This window comes from Mesoplodon bidens (genome assembly GCF_964165515.1).
Source record: "Mesoplodon bidens genome assembly, contig: HAP1_SCAFFOLD_164, whole genome shotgun sequence".
Taxonomy (NCBI): Eukaryota; Metazoa; Chordata; class Mammalia; order Artiodactyla; family Ziphiidae; genus Mesoplodon; species Mesoplodon bidens.
In genome coordinates this window covers 27,872-53,059 of record NW_027671188.1, presented here as the reverse complement: position 1 = coordinate 53,059, position 25,188 = coordinate 27,872, and positions in this window count along the sequence as shown.

Here is a 25,188-nt window from a genome sequence, read left to right as displayed (position 1 = left end):
GCCGGGGAACATTGTGATGACTGGGGTCATGGAGCATTGTTATGACAGTGATAAAGGAGCATTGTGATGAAAAGGGCATGGAGCATTGGTGTGAAATATTTCATGGATTATTGTGATGAGTGGGCATGGAGCATTGTGAAGACATGGGCACGGAACACTGTGATACATGGGTCATGGAGGATTGTAATGACAAGGGCATGGAGCATTGTGATGAGAAGGGCATCGAGCATTTTGATGAAAAGTGTCATGCAACTTTGTGATGACAAGGACATCGAGCAATGTGATGAGCGGGTTCATGGAGCATTGTGATGACAATGGCATGGAGCATTGTGATTACAAGTTTCATGGAGCATTGGGATGACAAGGGAATGGATCATTGGGATGACATGTGTCATGGAGAATTTTGATGACAAGAGTCCCGGATCATTGTGTTTTCAGGGGGCATGGAGCGTTGTGATGTCAGTGCTCATGGAGCATTGTGATGAGAGGGGTCATGGAGCATTGTGATGAGAAGGTCATGGAGCATTGGACTGAAAATGTTCATGGAGTATTGTGATGACAGGTGTCATGGAGCACTTTGATGGCAAGGGAATGGAACATTCTAATGAAAAGAGGCATGGAGCATTGGGATTACAGGGGTCTTGGAGCTTTGTGACGACAATTGCATGGAGCATTGTGATTACAAGGTTCTTGGAGACTTGTGATGAAAAGGGCATGGACCATTGTGATGAAAAATGCATGGGGCCTTGTCATGACAATGTTCAAGGAGCATACTGACGACAAGTGTCAGGGAGCATTGTGATGACAAGTGTATTGAGCATTGTGACGACGAAGGTCATGGAGCATTGTGATGAGAAGACCATGTATAATTGTGATGACGAGCATCATGGGGCGTTGTGATAACAAGTGATATGGATCATTGTGATCACAAGTGTTTGGAGCATTGTGATGACAGAGGTCATGGAGCAGTTTGATTTCATTGTGATGACAATGGCATGAAGCATTATGATGATGGGCAAGGTGCATTGTGACGACAGGGTTCATGGAGCATTGAGAGGAAAAGGGGCACGGACCATTGTAATTACAGGGGTCTTGGAGCATTGTGATGACAAGGGGATGGAGCATTGTGATGAGAAGGCTATGGAGCATTCTGATGACATGCGTCTTTGAGATTTGTGAATGACAAGGGCATGAAGCATTGTGATTACAGGGGTCTTGGAGCATTTTGATGAAAAGGGCATGGATCATTGTGATAACAAAGGCATGGAGCCTTGTCATGACAGGGTTCAAGGGGCATACTGATGACAAATGTCAGGGAGCATTGTGATGAAAAGTGTATTGAGCTTTGTGATGACAGAGGTCATGGAGCATTTTGATTTCATTGTGATGACAATAGCATGAAGCATTATGAAGAAGGGCATGGTGCATTGTGATGATAGGGTTCATGGAGCACTGAGATGAAAAGTGTCATGGAGCATTGTTATGGCAGCGGTCTTGGAGCATTGTGATGACAAGGGCATGGAGCATTGTGATGAGAAGGCCAAATAGCATTCTGAGGACATGTGTCCTGGAGATTTGTGATGACAAGAGCATGGAGCATTGTGATGACTGGGGATTTGGAGCATTGAGATGAAAAGCGGTATGAAGCATTGTGATTACTGGGGTAATGGAGCATTGTGATTACAAGGGAATGGAGCATTGTGATGAAATAGGCATGGAGCCTTTTCATGACAGGTTTCAAGGAGCATTCTGATGACAAGTGTGAGGGAGCATTATGATGACAACTGTATTGAACATTGTGATGACAAAAGTCATGGAGCACTGTGATGACAGGGGTCATGGAGCATTGTGATGAGAAGGTCATGGAGCATTGGGCTGAAAATGTTCATGGAGTCTTGTGATGACAGGGGTCAGGGAGTATTGTGATGACAAGGGAATAGAGCATTGAGATGACAAGACCCTGGAGCATTGTGATGAGAAGTCCATGGAGCCTTCAGATGACAATTTTCATGGAGCATTCTGATGAAAAGGGGCATGGAGCATTGTGATTACAGGGGTCTTGGAGCATTGTGATGACAAGGGCATGGAGCATTGTGATGACAAGGTGGTGGAATATTTTGATGGCAGGGGTCATGGACCATTGTTATGACAGTGGTAATGGACCATTGTGATGACAAGGGCATGGAGCATTGTCTATAATGTTTCATGTATTACTGTGATGAGAGTGGGTATGGAGCAATGTGATGACAAGGGCTCGGAACACTGTGATACATGGGTCATGTTGGATTTTAGTGACAATGGCATGGAGCATATTGATGAGAAGGGCATCAAGCATTGTGATGACAAGCGTCATGGAGCTTTGAGATGACACGTTCATGGAGCAATGTGATGAGAGTGTTCATGGAGCATTGTGATGACAATGGCGTGGAGCATTGTGATGCCAAAGGTCATGGAGTTTTGTGATGACAAAGGTCATGGAACATTTTGATGACAAGGGCGTGGTGCAATGTGATGAGAAGGGCAGAGAGCATTGTGATGACAGGGTCATGGAGCAATTTGATGAAAAGGGTCATGGAACATTTTGATGACAGGGGTTATGGAATATTGTGATGTCAAGGGTCATGGAGCATTGTGATGAAAAGGGTCATGGAGCATTTTGATGACAGGGTTTATGGATCATTTTGATGTCAGGCATCATGGAGCATTGTGATGATCAAGACATGTAGCATTGTGATGACAGGGGCCATGGGAAATTGTGATGACATGGGTGAGGTAGTATTGTGATGACTAGTGATGGAACATTGTGATATCAGAGGTGAGAGAGCATTTTGATGAGAAGTGCTTGGAGAATTGTGATTACAATGTTTATGGAGCATTGTGATGACAAGTTTGTTGAGCGTTGTGATGAGAAGCGCATGGCATATTGTGATGACATGTGTCATTCAGCATTGTGCTGACAAGCACATGGAGCATTGTGCTGACAAGGGTCATGGAGCATTGTGCTGACAAAGGCATGGGGTATTGTGATGACATTTGTCACAGAGTATTGTGATGAAAATTTCATGGATCATTGTGGTGACAAAGGTCACAGAGCCTTGTGATGACGAGGGCATGGACCATTGTGATGAGAAAGGTCACGAAACATTGTGATGACAGGTGTCACAGAGCATTGTGATGACAGGGGTCATGGAGCCTTGTGATGATAAGGGCATGGAGCATTGTGATGACAGAGACATGAAGAATTGGTCTGACATGTTTCATGGATTATTGTGATGACAGTGGGTATGGTGAATTGTGATGACAAGGGCATGGAGCATTGTGAAGACAAGGCCATGGGGTATTGTGAAGACAGATGTCACGGAGCATTGTGATGACAATTGTCATGGTCCATTGTGATGACAATGAAATGGAGCATTGTGATGCCAAGTGTCATGGTGGATTGTGATGACAAGTGTAATGGAGCATTGTGATGACAAGTGTCATGGAGCATTGTGATGTCAAGTGCATGGAGAATGGTGATGATATGGGCCATTGAGAATTTTGATGACAAATTCATGAAGCGTTGTGATGACAAGTGCATGGAACTTGCTATGACACGGGTCATGGAGCATTGCGTTGACAAGTGCATGGAGAATTCTGATTACAAGAGCATGTAACATTGTGATGAGAAGTGTCATGGAGCATTGTGATGGCAAGGGTCATGGAACATTGTGCTGACAAAGGCATGTAGCATTGTGATGACAAGGGTCACAGAGCATTGTGATGAAAAGTTTATGGAGCATTGTGGTGACAAATGTCACAGAGCCTTGTGATGACGAGGGCATGGACCATTGTGAGGTGTGATGACAAAGGTCATGAAACATTTTGATGACTGGAGTCACGGAACAATGTGATGACGGGGGTCATGGAGCATTGTGATGACAGGGGCATGGAGCATTGGTCTGACAATGTTCATGGATTATTGTGATGACAGTGGGCATGGCTCATTGTGATGACAAGGGCATGGAGCATTGTGATGACAAGGTTATGGAGTATTGTGAAGACAGTTGTCAGGGAACATTGCGATGACATATGTCATTGTTCATTGTGATGACAATTGCATGGAGCATTGTGATGCCAAGTGTCATGGAGGATTGTGATGACAAAGGTAATGGAGCATTGGGCTTCCCTAGTGGTGCAGTGGTTGAGAGTCCGCCTGCCGATTCAGGGGACACGGGTTCAGGCCCCAATGTGGAAAGATCCCACATGCCGCGGAGCGGCTGTTCCCGTGAGCCATGGCCGCTGAGCCTGAGCGTCCGAAGCCTGTGCTCTGCAATGGGAGAGGCCACAACAGTGAGAGGCCTGTGTACCACAGAAAAAAAAAAAAAGGTAATGGATCATTGTTATGACAAGGGCTTGGGGCATTTTGATGACAAGGGTCATTGAAAATTTTGATGACAAGATCGTGAAGCATTGTGATGAGAAGCGCATGGAGCTTGCCATGACAGGGGTCATGGAGGATTGCAATGACAAGTGCATGGAGAATTGTGATGACAAGAACATATAGCATTGTGATGAGATGTGTCAAGGAGCATTGTGATGACAAGGACGTGCAGAATTGTGATGACAAGGGACATGGAGCATTGTGATGAGCAGGGCATGGAGCATTGTGATGGCAAGACCGTGGAGCATTGTGATGAGAAGACCATGGATAATTGTGATGACGAGTGTCATGGAGCACTGTAATGACAAAGGGCATGGAGCATTGTGAGGACAATTATCATGGAGTATTGTGATGATGGGGCTATGGAGCATTGTGATGACAAGGGTCATAGAGTTTTGTGATGACAATGGTAATTTAGGATTGTGATGAAAAGCGCATGGAGCATTGTGATGACATGGTCATGTAGCATTTTCTGAAAAAGGCTAGGAGCAGTGTGATGACAAGGGTCATGGAGCACTGTGATGAAAAGTGTCATGGAGCATTGTGATTACATTGGTCATGGAGCATAGGGATGACAAGTGCATGGATCATTGTGATGACAAGTGTCATGGAATATTTTTATGACAAGAGTCCCGGATCATTGTGTAGTCATGGGTCATGGAGCGTTGTGATGACAGTGGTCATGGAGCATTTTGATGACAAGGGTCATGGAGCATTGTGATGAGAAGATCATGAAGCATTGGGCTGAAAATGTTCATGGAGTTTTGTAATGACAGGGGTCATGTAGCATTGTGATGACAAGAGAATGGAGCATTGTGACTACAGGGTTCTTGGAGCATTGTGATGAAAAGGGCATGGATCATTGTGGTGAACAATGCATGGATCCTTGTCATGACAGGGTTCAAGGAGCATACTGATGACAAGTGTCAGGGAGCATTGCGATGACAAGTGTATTGAGCATTGTGAAGACAATGGTCATGGAGCACTGTGAGAAGAAGACCATGGATAATTGTGATGACGAGCCTCATGGGGATTTGTGATGACAAAAGTTATCGAACATTGTGATCACAAGGTTTGGAACATTGTGATGACAGAGGTCTTGGAGCATTTTGATTTCATTGTGATGACAATAGCATGAAGCATTATGATGAAGGGCATGGTGCATTGTCATGACAGGGTTCATGGGGCATTGAGATTAAATGGGGCATGGAGCATTGTGATTACATGGGTATTGGAGCATTGTGATGACAAGGGAATGAAGCATTGTGATGAGAAGGCCATGGACAATTCTGATGACATGCGTCATGGAGCTTTGTGATGACAAGGGCATGGAACATTGTGATGAGAAGTCAATGGAGCATTGTGATGACATATATCATGGAGCTTTGTGATGACAAAGGCATGGAGAATTGTGATTACAGGGTTCTTGGAGCATTGTGATGAAATGGGCATTGATCATTGTGATGAAAAAGGCATGGAGCCTTGTCATGACAGGGTTCAAGGAGCATACTCATGAGAAGTGTCAGGGAGCATTGAGATGACAAAGTTAATGGAGCATTGTAATGAGAAGTCCATGGAAAATTGTGATGACGAGGGCCATTGGGCGTTGTGATGACAAGTGTTATGGAACATTGTGATCACAAGGGTTTGGATCATTTTGATGACAGAGGTCATGGAGCATTTTGATTTCATTGTGATGACAATAGCATGAAGCATTATGATGATGGGCATGGTGCATTGTGATGACAGGGTTGATGGAGCATTGAGATGAAAAGGGGCATGGAACATTTTGACTACAGGAGACTAGGAGCATTGTAATGACAAGGGCATGGAGCATTGTGATGAGAAGGCCATGGAGCATTCTGATGACATGCGTTATGGAGCTTCGAGATGACAAAGGCATGGACCATTGTGATTACAGTGGTCGTGGAACATTGTGATTGCAAGGGTCATGGAGCCTTGTGATGACAAGGCCGTGGAATATAGTGATGGCTGGTGTCATGGAGCATTTTTATGACAGGGGTCTTGGAGCATTGTGATGACAAGGTCACGGAACACTGTGATACATGGGTCATGGAGAATTCTAATGACGAGAGCATGGAGCATTGTGATGAGAATGGCATGAAGCAATGTGATGAGAGGTTTCACGGAGCAATTTGATAACAATGGCATGGAGCATTGTGATCCAAAGGGACATGGAGCATTGTGATGACAAAAGTCATGGAGCACTTTCATGAGAAGTGTGTAGTGCATTTTGATGAGAAAGGCTGGGTGCATTGTGATGACAGGCTCATGGAGCAATTTCATGACAAGGGTCATGGATCATTTTGATGACAGGGGTTATGGAACATTGTGATGTCAGGGTTCATGGAGCATTGTGATGATAAGTGCGTGTAGCAATGTGATGATAGGTGTCATGGAACATTGTGATGATAAGGGTGAGGGAGTATTGTGATGACTAGTGATGGAACATTGTGATATCAGTGGTGAGAGAGCATTTTGATGAGAAGTGCATGGAGCATTGTGATGACAAGTTTTAAGGAGCATTGTGATGACAAGGCTTATGGAGCATTGTGATGACAAGGTTGTGCAGCATGATGATGACAAGCGCATGGCACATTTTGATGACATGTGTCAAGGAGCATTGTGGTTACACAATGATCCGGGACTCTTGTCATAAAAATATTCCATGACACTTGTCATCACAATGATCCATGCACTTGTCATCCCTATGCTCCATGACCAATGTAATCACAATGCTCCATGACACTTTTCATCACAGTGCTCCATGACCCTTGTCATCACACTGCTCCTAGCCTTTTTCAGAAAATGCTACATGACCATGTCATCACAATGCTCCATGCGCTTTTCATCACAATCCTAAATTACCATTGTCATCACAAAACTCTATGACCCTTGTCATCACAATGCTCCATAGCCCCATCATCACAATACTCCATGATAATTGTCCTCACAATGCTCCATGCCCTTTGTCATTACAGTGCTCCATGACACTCGTCATCACAATTATCCATGGTCTTCTCATCACAATGCTCCACGGTCTTGCCATCACAATGCTCCATGCCCTGCTCATCACAATGCTCCATGTCCCTTGTCATCACAATTCTGCACGTCCTTGTCATCACAATGCTCCTTGACACATCTCATCACAATGCTATATGTTCTTGTCATCACAATTCTCCATGCACTTGTCATTGCAATCCTCCATGACCCCTGTCATGGCAAGCTCCATGCGCTTCTCATCACAATGCTTCACGATCTTGTCATCAAAATTTTCAATGACCCTTGTCATCAAAATGCCCCAAGCCCTTGTCATAACAATGATCCATTACCTTTTTTTTTTTTTCTGTGGTACACAGGCCTCTCACTGTTGTGGCCTCTCCCATTGCAGAGCACAGGCTTCGGACGCTCAGGCTCAGCGGCCATGGCTCACGGGAACAGCCGCTCCGCGGCATGTGGGATCTTTCCACATTGGGGCCTGAACCCGTGTCCCCTGAATCGGCAGGCGGACTCTCAACCACTGCACCACTAGGGAAGCCCAATGCTCCATTACCTTTGTCATCACAATCCTCCATGACACTTGGCATCACAATGCTCCATGCAATTGTCATCACAATGAACAATGACATATGTCATCGCAATGTTCCCTGACAACTGTCTTCACAATACTCCATAACCTTGTCATCACAATGCTCCATGCCCTTGTCATCACAATGAGCCATGCCCACTGTCATCACAATAATCCATGAACATTGTCAGACCAATGCTCCATGCCCCTGTCATCACAATGCTCCATGACCCCCGTCATCACATTGTTCCGTGACTCCAGTCATCAAAATGTTTCATGACCTTTGTCATCACACCTCACAATGGTCCATGCCCTCGTCATCACAAGGCTCTGTGACATTTGTCACCACAATGCTCCATAAACTTTTCATCACAATGCTCTGTGACCCTTGTCATCACAATGCTACATGCCTTTGTCAGCACAATGTTCCATGACCCTTGCCATCACAATGCTCCATGACACTTCTCATCACAATGTTACATGCTCTTGTAATCAGAATTCTCCATGCACTTGTCAACGCAATGCTCCATGACCCGTGTCATAGCAAGTTCCATGCACTTGTCATCACAACGCTTCATGAATTTGTCATCAAAATTCTCAATGGCCCATATCATCACCATTCTCCATGCACTTGACATCACAATGCTCCATGACACTTGTCATCACAATGCTCCATTACACTTGTCATCACAATCCACCATGACACTTGGCATCACAATGCTCCATTTCATTGTCATCACAATGGACCATGACAATTGTCATCACAATGCTCCGTGACATCTGTCTTCACAATACCCCATGGCCTTGTCTTCACAATGCTCCATGCCCTTGTCATCACAATTCACCATACCCACTGTCATCACAATAATCCATGAAACATGTCAGACCAATTCTTCATGTCTCTGTCATCACAATGCTCCATGCCCTTATCATCACAAGGCTCCATGACCCCTGTCATCACAATGCTCTGTGACACCTGTCATCACAATGTTTCGTGACCTTTCTCATCACAATGGTCCATGCCCTCGTCATCACAAGGCTCTGTGACCTTTGTCACCACAATGATCCATGAAATTTTCATCACAATACTCTGTGACAAATGTCATCACAATACCCCATGCCTTTGTCAGCACAATGCTCCATGACCCTTGTCAGCACAATGCTCCATGTGCTTGTCAGCACAATGCTGAATGACACATGTCATCACAATATGCCATGCGCTTCTCATCACAACGCTCAACAAACTTGTCATCACAATGCTCCATAAACATTGTAATCACAATTCTCCAAGCACTTCTCATCAAAATGCTCTCTCACCTCTGATATCACAATGTTCCATCACTAGTCATCACAATACTACCTCACCCATGTCATCACAATTTCCCATGGCCCCTGTCATCACAATGCTACATGTCTTGATCATCACAATGCTCCATGATGCCTGACATCAAAATGATCCATAAACCCTGTCATCAAAATGCTCCATGACCCTTTTCATCACAATGCTCCATGACCCTTGACATCACAATATTCCATAACCCCTGTCATCAAAATGTTCCATGACCCTTTTCATCAAATTGCTCCATGACCCTGTCATCACAATGCTCTCTGCCCTTCTCATCACATTGCACCACGCCCTTGTCATCAAAATGTTCCATGACCTTTGTCATCACAAAACTCCATGACCTTTGGCATCACAATGCTCCACGCCATTGTCATCACAATGCTCCATGAACACTCTCATCACATTGCTCCATGAACGTGTCATCTCAAAGCTCCATGACGCTTGTCATCACAATGCTTGATGCCCTTCTCATCAATATGCTCCATGCCATTGTCACTAAAATCCAACATGACCCATGTATCACAGTGTTCCGAGCCCTTGTCATCACATTGCTCCATACCCACTCTCATCACAGTAATACATGAAACATTATAGACAATGCTCCATGCCCTTGTCATCACAATGGTCCATTACCACTGTCATAACAATGGTCCATGACCCCTGCCATCAAAATATTCCACCACCTTGTCATCACAATGCTCCATGCCCTTGTCATCACAATGCTCCAAGACCCCTGTAATCACAATGCTCCATGCCCCTTTTCATCAGAATGCTCCATGAAAATTGTCATCTGAAGGCTCCATGGACTTCTCATCACAATGCTCCAGGGTCTTGTCATCTCAATGCTCTATTCCCTTGTCATCACAATACTCCCTGACCCCTGTCATCACAAGACTCCATGAACATTTTCAGCCCAATGCTCCATGACCTTCTCATCACAATGCTCCATGACCCCTGTCATCACAGTGCTCCATGACTTTTGTCATCACAATGTTCAATACAGTTGTCATCATAATGCTCCCTGACACTTGTCATCAGAATGCTCCTTGAAACCTGTCATGAAAAGGCTCCATGCCTATTTCATCACAATGCTCCATTCCCTTGTAATCACAATGCTCCATTACCCCAGTAATCACAATGCTTCATACCGCTTTTCATCTCAATGCTCCAAATCCCCAGTCATCACAATGCTCCATGCTCTTGTCATCACAAATCTCCAGGACACATGTCCTCAGAATGCTATTTGGCCTTCTCATCACAATGCTCCATGCCCTTGTCATCACAATGCTCCAAGACCGCTGCCATAACAATGCTCCATGACACTTTTCATCTCAGTGCTCCATGAACCCTATCATCACAATGCACCATGCCCTTCTTCATAATGCTTCATGCTATTGTCATCACAATGAAATCAAAATGCTCCATGACCTCTGTCATCACAAAGCTCAATACACTTTTCATCACAATGCTCCCTGACATTTGTCATCAGTATGCCCCTTGAACCCTGTCATGACAAGGCTCCATGCCTTTGTTATCACAATGATCCATGCCCTTTTCATCAAAATGCTCCAAGACCCCTGTAATCACAATGCTTCATGCCCTTGTCATTCACAAATCTCAAAGACGCATGTCATCAGAATGCTCCATAGCCTTCTCATCACAATGCTCCATCCCCTTGTCATCACAATGCTCCAAGACCCCTGTAATTACAATGGTCCGTGCCCCTTTTCCTCTCAATGCTCCATGAACCCTGTCGTCACAATGCACCTTGCCCATCATCATAATGCTTCATGCCATTGTCATCACAATGAAATCAAACTGCTCCATGACCTCTGTCATCACAATGCTCCAAACACTTGTGATCACAATGATCCATATCACTTGTTATCACAACGCCCCATGATGCTCGTCATCACAATTATACATGGTCTTCTCATCACAATGCTCCATGACCTTCGTCGTCACAATGCTCAATACACTTGTCATCACAATGCTCCCTGACACTTGTCGTCAGTATGCTCCTTGAACATTGTCATGACAAGGCCCCATGCATTTTTCATCACAATGGTCCATGCCCTTTTCATCACAAGTCTCCAAGAACCTTGTAATCACAATGCTCCATGCAATTGTCGTCACAAAGCTCCAAGACCCCTGTAATCCCAATGCTCCATGCCTCTTTTCATTAGAATGTTCCATTCCCTTGCCATCAAAGTGCTCCATGACACCTGTCATCACAATACTCCATGAACATTTTCAGTCCAATGCTCCATGACCTTCTCATCACAATGCTCCATGACCCCTCTCATCACAATGCTCCATGAGCACTGACATCACAACGCTCCATGCCCCCTGAAAACACAATGATCCGGGACTCTTGTCATCAAAATTCTCCATGACACATGTCATCCCAATGATCCATTCCCTTGTCATCCCAATGCTCCATGAAACTTGTAATCACAATGCTCCATGCCATTGTCATCACAATGCTCCATGAACCCGCTCATCACATTGCTCGATGTCCTTGTCATCACAAAGTTGCATGACACTTTTCATCAAAATGCTCGATGCCCTTCTCATCACAATGCTCCATGCCCTTGTCATTACAATCCTCCATGACCCATGTATCACAGTGTTCCGTGCCCATGTCTTCACAATGCTCCATGCCCACTCATCACAATAATCCATGAAATATTTCACACCAATGCTCCATGCCCTTTTCATCACAATGCTCCTTTATCACTGTCATAACAATGCTCCATGACCCCAGTCATCACAATGTTCCCCGGCCTTGTCATCAGAAGGCTCCATGACCATTGTTATCACAATGTTCCAAGACCCCTGTAATAACAATTCTTCATGCCCTTGTCATTCACAAATCTCCATGGCGCATGTGATCATAATGTTCCATGGCTTTCTCATCACAACACTCCATCCCCTTGTCATCACAATGCTCCAAGACCCCTGTAATCACAATGCTCCATGCCCCTTTTCATCAGAATATTCCATGACACTTGTCTACACAAAGCTCCATGGACTTCTCATCACAATGCTCCATTCCTTTCTAATAACAATGCTCCATTTCCTTGCCATCACAATGCTCCATGACCCCTGTCATCACAATACTCCATGAATATTTTCAGCCCAATGCTCCATGACCTTCCCATCACAATGCTCCATGAGCACGGTCATCACAACGCTCCATGACCCCTGACAACACAATGATCCGGGACTCTTGTCATCAAAAGCCTCCATGTAACTTGTCATCCCAATGATCCATGCCCTTGTCATCACAATGCTCCATGAACATTGTAATCAAAATGCTCCTTGACGCATGTCATTACAATGCTCCATGACCCTTGTCATCACAATGTTCGATGACTTTGTCAGCAAAATGCTACATGACCTTGTCATCACAATGCTACATGCGCTTGTCATCACAATCCTCCATGAACCTTGGGATCCTATTGCCTCATACCTTTGTCATCACAATGCTCCATTTCTCTTGAAATCAAAATGATCCATGACCTCTGTCATCACAATGCTCCAATCCCTTGTGATCACAATGTTCCATAACACTTGTCATCACAATTTTCCATGATGCCTGTCACCACAATACTCCATGCCCTTGTCATCACAATGCTGCATGACATTTTTCATCACAATGCTGAATACACTTGTCATCACAATGCACCCTGACACTTGTCTTGAGAATGCTCCTTGAGCCCTGTCATGAAAAGTATCCATGCCTTTTTCATCACAATGATCCATGCCCTTTTCATCACAATGCTCCATGCCATTGTCATCACAATACTCCAAAGGCTTGTCAGCAGAAAGTTCCATGACCTTTTTCATCACAATGCTCCATGAAACTTGTCATCACAAAGCTCCATGACACATTTTCTCACAATGCTGTCCCTTGTCATTACAGTACTCCAAGACACTCGTCATCAAAATTATCCATGGTCTTCTCATCAAAATGCTCCACGGTCTTGCCATCACAATGCTCCATTCCCTGGTTGTCACAACGCTCCATGACGCATGTCACCAGAATGCTCCATGGCCTTCTCATCACAATGCTACATGTTCTTGTCATCAACATTCTCCAAAATCCCTGTTATCACAATGCTACATGCTCCTTTTCATCTCAATGCTCCACGAAAACTGTCATCATGATGCACCATGCCCGTCATCTTAATGCTTCAGGCTATTTTCATCAAAATGAAATCAAAATGCTCCATGACCTCTCTCATCAGAATGTTCCAAACGTTTGTGATCTCAATGTTCCATAACACTTGTCATGACAATGCCCCATGACGCTCATCATCACAATTATTCATTGTCTTCTCATCACTATGCTCCATGATCTTTGTCATCACAATGCTCAATACACTTGTCATCACAATGATCCCTGACACTTGTCGTCAGTATGCTCCTTGAACACTGTCATGACAAGCCTCCATGCCCTTTTCATCACAATGCTCCAGGAACCCTGTAATCACAATGCTCCATGTCCTTGTCATCACAAAGCTCCATGATACATGTCATCAGAAAGCTCCATGGCCTTCTCATCACAATGCTCCATACGCTTGTCATCAGAGTGCTCCCAGACCCCTGTAATCAATATTCTCCATGCCCCTTTTCATAAGAATGTTCCATGAGACTTTTCATCACAAGGCTCCATGGTCTTCTCATCACAATGCTTCAGGAACTTGTCTGCACAATGCTCCATTCCCTTGCCATCACAATGCACCATGACCACTGTCATCACAATACTCCAGGAACAGTTTCAGCCCAATGATCCATGACTTTCTCTTCATCATGCTCAATGACCCCTGTCATCACAATGCTCCATGACCACTGTCATCACAATGCTCCATGACCCCTGACAACACAATGATCTGGGAATCTTGTCATCAAAATTCTCCATGACCTTGTCATCACAATGATCCATGACCTGGTCATCCCAAAGTTCCATGAACCCTGTAAGCACAATGATCCTTGATGCATGTTATCACAGTGATCCATGACCCTTGTCATCACAATGCTCCATGCCTGTGTCAGCAAAATACTACATGACCTTGTCATCACAATGCTCCATGCGCTTGTTATCACAGTCCTCCATGAACCTTGGGATCACATTTCTTCCTGCTCTTGTCATCACAATGCTCATGCTCCTTGAACTCAAAATGATCCATGATCTCTGTCATCACAATGCTCCAAACACGTGTGATCACAATGATCCTTAATACTTGTCATCACAGAATGTCCTCTAAGATTTGCACAAAATGAAATATTAATCAGCCAACAGCACTGACTGAACTAAACATGTCTTTTAAAGTATGTTTTGATGTAATAAATAAACTGAAGTGCCTACATCTTACAAACTTCTCATCACAATAAAAAAAAATTATAATACAATGCACGGTGACAGATGTTAACTAGATTTACTGAGGTGATCATTTCACAATACGCACAAATATCAAATCATTATGTCGTATACCCGCAACTAATATAATGTGGTCTGTCAATCATACCTCAATAAAAATAAATAAATAAATAAATAAATAGATAGATAGATAAATAAATAAATGCCTGAAATGGCATTAGCACAGCTAAACAGCAAACCTACACTTTCAAGATTTGTAAATATAGATGGGTCTGATGGAATCCTTTGTATTCACTGGAATAACAATTTTGTCCAACTGTTTCACAAAGCTGTAATATTTATACATATACAATTACTCCTGTCAGCAAAAACTAAAAGGGTAGAAATGTCCCCTCCCATTCCTTGAGGGTGGGAAGCCCTGGTCTGAAGGTAACTGTCTAAGAACTGGCTCCACTGCCACTTCTCATCAGTGGCGCCAGACAGGGCCAACTAGGGTGGGAAGAATCGGGCTCTTGTTTCTGGAAATCAAAGGACTAAATAGGAGCTGTGCTGCTGTTTAACAGGCACGAGACCGTTCATCCCCTTACGGTGGATACAAGAGCATGTTGTTCGTTCTTAGATCACAAGGCTTATCCCTGACTAATTAGGCAGAGGAAGACATCCACTCCGTGCCCTACATCATTTTACTCAGAAAGAGAACACTATGCCTGAGTTACTCTTCTGCCTCTCCTGCTAAAATTATTCTACAAAACCAATATTGGAGTAAACTAGGCAATTAGATTTCTCAGTTCACCTGGAAAATAGACTGAAGTTTAAACTGAATCATATTTTCCTGAGATAATACTACTTCCAACATTGAAAAATTCCTATGAAAGGATTTTAGAAAATCTGGCCTAAACCTTCTTGTAAAAACTTGAAAACACCTGTTTACCATCTTCAGTCAAAGTCCCAAGAAACCTTCGAGTAATCTGATCTAATGAAACCAGAACTTTCTACCACTTAAACTTGTCCTTCCCTCTTCCATTGTACCTTGACGAAAATCCAGGGAAGAGCAAGAAAACCACTTGATATCAAGATTTGTAAGTAATGCTTTCAAAGGAACTGTCTTGTTTCTGTCACATTTCGTCCGTCTTCCATGACCCCCAGGGCCGGCTTCTTGCGTGTGGGCCCGTGCTGTGTGGGACCTGGATTTACCCATCATTTAAATCTCAGGGCCTACCTAGCAGCCTACACAGCAGGCTTCCAACACAGGTTACTTAATTCTCTGGCCCCCATCCAGCAGTGCAGCCCACAGGCGGCCTCAGGAGAGCGCCATGAAGAAGAGGCTTCTGCTTCTCACACCACTGCCTTGGGCGCTCTGTCAGCTCTTTCTCTCCCTCACTCCCTGACAGCACCGCGAGGAGGCGCGATGGAGCTTGCCTGTCATTTCTGGCCCTTAAAGAGCTCGGGCCAGTCTGATCGAAACCTAGACGCACTGTCTTCCCGCCCTTAACACACAGCTTCCCTCCCCCGGCCGTGCTGGCCTCAGCGGCGTGCTCTGTTCCTTGACTCTCCTGGCTCCACCCCTCCTGCGCTTCGCCCCTTACCTCCCCGCAGTCCTGCTCACTGGGGGATGGAAAAGGGAGGTGGGAGAGGGCGGGGATCCGACAGGAGAGAAAAAGGCAAGCTTCATTTTCCCAAGCCAGGCTCCTTGTGCTGCCCGCTGGCCGCTGGTGGCTCCTGTCGGGGCGGGTCCTCGCGTTCTCCACCCAGAGTGCACCCGGGGGGCCTCAGGAGACAGGTCTGGGGGCCTGCGCACTGCCCCTGCCCCTGAAAAGGACGACACAGTCTGGCCGAAGGCTTCCATCTCGCCCCTCCCTGCCCGCTCTGCCGCCTTCCTTCGGCCCTTCACTTGGCTCTCGGGCCCCACAGGCAGCGACTCGTGCAGCTCCCTCCGGAGGCCTCTGCTTGTCCCCGGGCAGCCATCCGAGTGCAGGCTGTTGGAAAAGCCGCCCTCTCTCACCCAGCCACGGAGCCTCAAGCCAGCCTTTGCCCTCAGACCTCTCCAGCTAAGAGCTAGGCGCCAGTTTCTGTTCCACCCACGGGATAGTCTCAGTGGCTGGGGACACCATCACGGTGGCTCGCGCTCCAGGTGCTGCTACTCTGGTGGCATCAGCTGGAAGTGGCCCTGGGAACGTCTGCAAGCTGGGGAGTGATGTGCCCCTCTCTCCTCTCACAGACGGCTCCTCTCTCTACTAGCAGCGCTGCCTGACCTGAGGTGGGCAGGAGAACACGCAAGCGGTCCACTAGTGTGGCCTGGGTGCTAACTCATCTTATGGACCCAGCTGTCAGCTCCCAGCCGGCTGCGTGGTGCACCCACACTGGGGCCCATCCCCGCCCCTGTCCTGTGGGGAAGGCCGTGGACACACCACACCCTCTCTGCAGGGCCTCGCCCTCTGCTTCTCGGACCATCGACATTCTCTTCCACTACCCGCTTGGGGTCATGGTGACTGCACCCGTTCAGCTCTCCTGCAAGTCCTTCATGGATGTGGCCAGGACCTCGCTTTAGAAACAACACCCTCTTGCAGAGTCAATCCAGCTTATATTGGGTCAAGGGTAGGCTGGCGGTAGGTTCCCAAATATGCAGAGGAGACACTGAGCCCTGTGTCACTGGACGTCATCACGCTCGATAGGAGATACCATAGTTAGGACTGGGTGAAAGGTGGGACGGAGAGTCTTCATTACTCTGTTCATTATTTGACTATCTTTGGTGAGTTACTCTTTACATCTTCCACCCAGCGCATCTCAGTAGGTCTGAGTTTTCTGCAGTATCCATAGAATAAGCAGTGACAGGATAGGAAAAAATAGATGTAAAAAAACGGCCAATGTTCAAGATTTGAATGTCTAAAGCCATCCTAACAGGCATTCTTCCCACCCTGTAGAATCCACTCTGCCTCACACTGGCACCAAAAGACCTCTGAAAAGCACGTTTAAAATCTGATCCATTTGCCAAGCTAGTGGTGTCTTTCTATTACCCACCACACTCGGGAGAGCCAGCCTGTCTGGGAAGCTGTTTCCAATTCATCTTGCATCCTGTGGTGCCCTTTCCCATAGAGGAAACCTGCTCATGTAAAGAAGCAGCCACTATTGGGGGGCAGCACGTGTACTGCATCTTAAACACATCCTGATTCATGAGGCAGCCCTCAGCCCTCAGCCCCCAGCCCCCTGAGCACAGTGCTGCTGGGACTCCAGCTGCCTGAGCGTTCGCAGGAAAACAATTTGTTGACCCCAATCTAGGTTTGCACTTTTCAATTTTTCAACTGACACTGGCAACAAAAGCCTCTATATAGCCTATGCACCCAGTTCCAATTAAAACACCTTTGCAAATAAACCAGATTACATATGCACAGACTCCTACAATGTCTGGGTTCCGAAAAATAAAATTCCCAAAGTCAATTCCTCAAAACTAATCTGAAATGTTACATATTTAAATTAACTTTTACTAAGGATGGAAATGTGATATAACACAGTCAGTTACAAGGTGTAATTTAGGTACTAAGAGGAAGTAATAATACAATGAACACAGCAATGTATAAAATCTGTTGATCAAACATGACAATAAGATAAAAAGAGAATAGCTGAGGGGCTAGCATTGTGAGATGACCAGAGGCTTTTTTCCTTATATTCTTCTCTTTTTTTTGCATCTTTTAAAATTGAGGTATAGGTTTATGTACAATACTATATAAGTTGCAGGTGTACAACACAGTGATTTACAGTTTTAAAGGCTATAACTCCATTTATAGCTATTATAAAATACTGGCTCTATTCTCTCTGCTGTATGATATATCCTTGTAGCTTACTTATTTTATATATAGTAGCTTGTACCTCTTAACCCCCTAACCCTATCTTGCCCCTCCCCCTTCCCTCTCCCCAGTGGGAACCACTGGGTTGTTCTCTATATCTGAGTGTGTTTCTTTTTCTTATACTCACTACTTTACTTTTTAGATTCCACATATAAGTGATAACATACAGTACTTGTCTTATTATTTCACTAAGCGTAATAGCCTCCCAAGTCCATCCACGTTATTGCAAATGGCAAGTTTTCATCCTTTTTTTTTCGGTTGAGTAGTATTCCATTGTATTTGTATGTGTATGTGTGTCTCTGTGTGTGTGTGTGTGTGTGTGTGTGTGTACACCACATAATCTTTATCCATCCTTCTGTTGATAGACACTTAGGTGGCTTCCGTGTCTTGGCTATTGTAAATAACACCGCTGTGTACATTGGGGTGCATGTATCTTTTTGAGTGAGGGATTTTCTTTTTTTCTGATATATACCCAGGAATGGAATTGCGGGGTCATATGGTAGTTCTATGTTTAGTTTTCTGAGAAACCTCCATACTGTTTTCCACACAGGCTGTACAATTTACGTCCCCACCAATGGTGTACATGGGTTCCCTCTTCTCCTTATATTTTCCCTTTTTCATTTCTTGGAAGGCAACCTTCTCATTTTTTATTTTTAAAAGGTTATTATAAATTGTTTTGGAAAGAATGCTTCTGTTTAAAGCATAAGATAAAGGCAAATATATCTTTTCTAAAAATCTATAAAACAGGAGTAAAGTTCACGTAGGGCATCATTTGTTTTTTTACCTTACACCTCCTTCTTTTAATTTTTTTGAATCATGTGAGCATGTTACGTATCTTAAAATACATACATGTGCTGTGTATATATGTGTGTGTTTGTGTACACACAAATCCACATATCATATGTTTATATTGCTCCCCCAAATGTTCCTCTTCTCTTTTATCCCTTATATTCACAGTCCATGCATGATACATTTTGAGTCTGAGGAAGACAATAAATAGAAACCCTCTTTGTCAAGTTCTCAATAAAATTAAGACAAAAGAATGAAGCAGACAGGAGACCACAATAAAAGGCTGCGTGGGAGGATATGACTTTTATCAGGGGGCAAGTTTCCTTCTTAATTTTAAAAATATCCTGTGATGAGATAAATTCATCTACACTGACCCAGGCAGAGCTGAACCGAGGCAGGTATCACGATATTCTGGTGTAATATGCAAGATATTTAACACCTTAGGATCTGGCCCCTACCAATCTAAACAGTCTACAGCTACAGACAGCACGGACAACCATGTGGGTGTGTGAGCTTGCCCAGGCAGGGCTTGATTCTGTACTTAGTGTGGGGAGCAGCACAGAAAAATGTGTGCAGAGGGCAGGCCGGCTCCTCAAGAGAAGGGAACCCATGCCCCGTTTATCCTTCCAGCCCACCAATCAAATCAGTCATTTCACCTCTCAAGGGAAGAGTGAAGTAAGGGAGTAGAGAGAAACCAGGAGTGTTACCCTAATCACAAATGGAGATGGACGGAAACATCACAAATAGGGAAGATTCCTTCGGAAGAACAGATTCAAATGTAAAACTATTAAAAGTTGGACTAAGGCTCTGAAGAAAATAAACAAGGTGCTGTGACAGATACCAACAGTGCGATGAACCAATACATATGTAAGTTATTTTCAAAAGGAGTGCTGTGCACTTATCCCCTTGCCCCCAAGTTCACATGTTGAAGTCTTAACCCCAAATGTGAATGTATTAATATTTAGAGATAGGGCCTATAAGGAGATAATTACAGTTAAATGAGGTCATAATGGTGGAGCCATGATAGAGAGGATTAGCACCCTCATCCAGAAAGGCACCAGAATGTTCACTCTCTCCCCTGCCACTTCCCCCTCAACAAAGGAGAGGTCATGTGAGCATACAAAGATTTGGTGTTGCCTACAAGCTGAAAGAAGAGGCCCCAGAATGAAACCTACCTTGTCAGCATCTTAATCTTCAAGTTCCCAGCCTCCAGAACTGTGAGAAATAAATTTCTGTTGTGATAAATTTCTGTTGTGTAAGCCTCCCAGTCTGTGGTATTTGGTTATGGCAGCCAGAGCAGACCAATACAATGAGAAGCGAACTCTTTTCTTTCTATCTTTATCTATCTATCTATCTATCTATCTGCAAGAAAAAAAATATATATATATATTATATATATATATATATATAATATATATATATATATAAAATACATATATATATATATATATTACACACACACACACACACACACACACATATATATATAAATGTAGAAAGCTTATGACATGTAACTACAAATTTTTGTATTTATCTTCATAGTGCCTATTGAATGAAGAGCATTGTTTGAACATGATATAAACTATAAGCTGAGCTAGATTATAAAGGTTCTTTTTAATGTTAAATTAAAAAGTGTGTCCCTAAAAATTTGAGGTATACATTATTTTCAAGATTGAGTTTTCAATGAACGTCCTGTCTCAAATAATGCTGCAAACAGTCAATTTAGACTTTTCATTGCTTACTTACTCAGTTGCTTCTCTGTTGGGAACTCTTCTCATGGAGAAAGACACCATCACTTTGAAGAGATATTCTTCATTTGTATCCCAGGCCTACTGAAAGAGAAGTAAAACCGAAGGTAAAGTGAAGCGGCATGGGGTAAAAATTGGCCCATTGGGTTCTAAGTGTGGCCACACTGCTGTTGGTGTGTGTCAGTCTGTCTCTGTCTGCGTCTCTCTCTGATCTTCCTCATACAATAAAGACTGGAGACCATGATAAATCATGTCACCATAAAGTTCAGGATAGAGTTTCCTGGCTATTCTATCATTGTAAGTGTGGTGTGTTTCCCATGGCATTATCTTCTTCCAAATCTGCAGTATTAGTAGCCAGTCAACAAATAGGTCATTTGGACATCTCATCCTGGACATAAACAGTTGATTCCCTTCTTTCCTTTCACCTTTCCCTCATAAACTGACTCCCTTTCTCAGCTTCCTTCCCTTTATTAACACCGGTACAATTTTACTTTTTATATTCTTAGCTGAAAACTTGAGTGTACGTGTTTATATTATGGGCTGAATTGAACCCCCCTGCAGAGAAATTCATATGCTAAATCCTACACCCCCAGTACCACAGAATGGAACCACATATGGAGATAGTGTCTTTACAGAGGTGATTAGGTTACAATTAGATGACTAGGGTGGGCCCTAATCCAATATGACGGGTGTCCTTGTAAGAACAGGAAATTTGTCACAGACACATACAGAGGGAAGACGTGTAGACACAGGGAGAAGTCAGCCATCTAGAAGCCAAGGGGAGAGGCCTGGAACACCTCCCTCCCTCACAGAACTCAGAAGGAACCGACCCCGCTGACACCTTGATCTTGGACTTCCAGCCTCCAGAATGAGAGAAAACAAATTTCTGTTGTTTAAGCCACTCAATCTGTGGTACTGTGTTACAGCAGCCCTAGCAAACTGAAGTGGCTGACCCCATATTTTAGGTGGTAATCAAGTGTAACTGGAGAAAATCACAAAACAGCTTTTGTGGCTTAACTCTAAACTCATGATGACCTACTCCCAAATTGCCTGGGATCCCCTTAGTAGTCTCCAACAGTTTTCTCGCTCTCATGATTCACAATGACTATTTCAAAGCTCCTTCAGGCCTCTCCAAATCTCAGTGCTGCCCTCAAACCTCACTCTCACTAGGCACTCTTGTTTTATAAGTTACTGATAACATCTCAAGTCATCCACTTACACTCCCCCGCCCTCCTGACACCAAGTACAAAACTTCCTCCATAGGCACATGTCTTATCCACGCCCTCCCCCGAAGGGCCAGATGTGGTGTTTCTCCTCCTGTCAAAGGCTGTTCTGTCCACCTCTATTAGGAACACTTCCATTCGGCCCTTCCCGGGATCTAAACAATACAGTTTCGTCCTCTCTTCTGTGCATTCAGTGCTGACTGGAGGCTCTCCATTGACTCTGAACCATGCTCAAGTCTTTCCCATTAAAACAACAGCAAAACTAAATCACTTTATTCAGTCCTCCTTCTTCTACCCATTGCTGTCTCTCCCCTGCCCTTCACAGCCAAAATTCCCAAAGGAGTTATCCATCCTTCTGTCTTTACATGGTCACTGCCCACTTACTCTTTTTTTATATAAATTCATTTATTTTATTTATTTTTGGATGTGTTGGGTCTTTGTTATTGTGCGTGGGCTTTCTCTAGTTGTGGCGAGCAGGGACTACACTTCATTGTGGTGAGTGGGCCTCTCATTGCAGAGCACGGGCTCTTGTTGAGGAGCACGGGCTCTTCTTGTGGAGCACGGGTTCTAGGCACGTGGGCTCAGTAGTTGTGGCACATGGGCTTCAGTAGTGGTGGCTCGTGGGCTCTAGAGCGCAGGCTCAGTAGTGGTGGCACACGGGCTTAATTGCTCCGCGGCATGTGGGATCTTCCCGGACCAGGGCTCGAACCCGTGTGCCCTGCATTGGCAGGCGGATTCTTAACCACTGTGCCAGAAGGGAATCCCCACTGCCCACTTATTCTTACCCTCCTCCACCATCTGCCTTCCAATCCCTCCACTCCACAAAGCAGCTCTCTCACATTACCAATGACCTTCACGCTGCTCAACACAATGAGCAGTTTTCAGTCACGCCTCGCTTGGCCGCTCAATGGCATCTGATGCTCTTGAACAGTCCCTTCATCTGAAAGCGCTCTCTTCCCTTTCGTGATATACAGCATCGTCCTGGTTTTCCTCCTGCCCCTCCGCCTCCTTTGCAGGTTCACCCTCCTCTACAAGGCCTTTAAGCTTTCGAGAATCACTAAGCTCAAGGCTAGCCCCTCTCCTCTTGCCACCCTCCGCTTTCTCCCTCAGCACCGTCATTACCACCTCAATGCAGGTGACACAGGAATGTGTATCTCAAGCCACTTCTCTCCTTGCCTGTTTGTCAATAATATGTCAAAGTCAGTAAGTCCAAAATTAAAGCCATGATTTTCTTGTTGGTTCTTTGTTCCCTGACTCGTAAATGGGCCATTATGCATCCAGCTGCATAATTAGAAACCAAAGCTTATCCTTGACCCCTCGTCCTCTCTTCCTTGTGAACCCATCCCCGTGGCTCTCAAATCCTTTCACTGCCCCCTCTCTCCACCAACACACCGTACTCCAAATAGCCATCACCTCCCACCTGCACTACTCCAACTGCCTCCCAACTGGCTCCTCCTCTCTACTCCAGTCCCCTTGACTCTGTCTTCCACACTGTGGCCAGAGTGTCTTGTAAACACAAATTCTGTCATGACACCCCTTCCATGAAACTCCTCATCGCTTTAAAGATAATATCAAGGACTTCCCTGATGGTGCAGTGGTTAGCAGTCCACCTGCCAATGCAGGGGACACACGGGTTTGAGCCCTGCTCCAGGGAAACCCCACATGCCGTGGAGCAACTAAGCCTGTGCTCCACAACTACTGAGGCTGTGCTCTAGAGCCTGTGAGCCACAACTACTGAGCCCACATGCCACAACTACTGAGCCTGCATTCTAGAGCCCGTGTGCCACAACTGTGGAAGCCAGCATGCCTATAACACGGCATGCCCGTGTTCTGCAACAAGAGAAGCCACCACAATGAGAAGCGCGTGCGCAGCAACAAAGAGTAGCCCTGGCTCGCCACAACTAGAGAAAGCCCGCACGCGGCAACACAGACCCAATGCAGCCAAAAATAAATAAATAAATACTTTCTTTTAAAAGAGAAAGAACTAGGGGGTTGAAATTTTGTCCGCAGGCCCAGTCATAAAGCAAGAAAACTTTGTCTTTCAAATACAGGAAAAGGGGCCTAAATTCTACTATGAGCAGCACTTGAGCCTGGAAGATTCTGGAAGGTCTGGAAGCCACTGCCGACTTGTTCATCCAGAACTCAGAATTCTTCCTGGAGGAACGGCTTTCCCACCACTGATCTGTGAGGAGTGTTCAAAAGGGGGCTGAGCTCATCCCCCAGGAACCCACATTCTGTGGTCTTCATTAACGTTGCAAAGCCAAAGCCCCCCTTTTTTAGAGAAACAAAGAGGAAGGTGGGCCCCTCCTCCAGCAGATCTTTCCCACCCCCCGACCCGGGCCAGTGGTAAAAAGCATGGGAGGGAGCAGGTCTCCTTTCTGAACCGACCACAGGGCTGGGCACTGCTGCAGCCCCTGCTTGCTCACCCTTGCTCACCGAAGGATGTGCCAAGGCGCCAGGAAGCTGGAAGCTTTCATTTAAAAAGACGAAAAAAGAAAAAAAAAAAAAAATGGACCGAGAGAGAAAGAGTTGCAGGGATCGACAACCACATAGCTTTCCCTAGAAAAATGAAAACTGCCCACCAGCCTGCCAAGACTGGGTCGTTAAGGTGGGTAGCTCAGTTTCAGCCCCCCTTCCTTGTGTTTTACCTTCTCCAGTTACATTGTAAATTGAACATAAAAGGATCTGAGCAATCAAAGGCATATTCTCTGCAATACATAGCGGAATATAACGTTTTCCCATTTCATTCAAACATGATAAAAATACTGACCAACGGAGGCTTCCCTGGTGGTGCAGTGGTTGAGTGTCCGCCTGCCTACCGATGGAGGTGACGCGGGTTCATG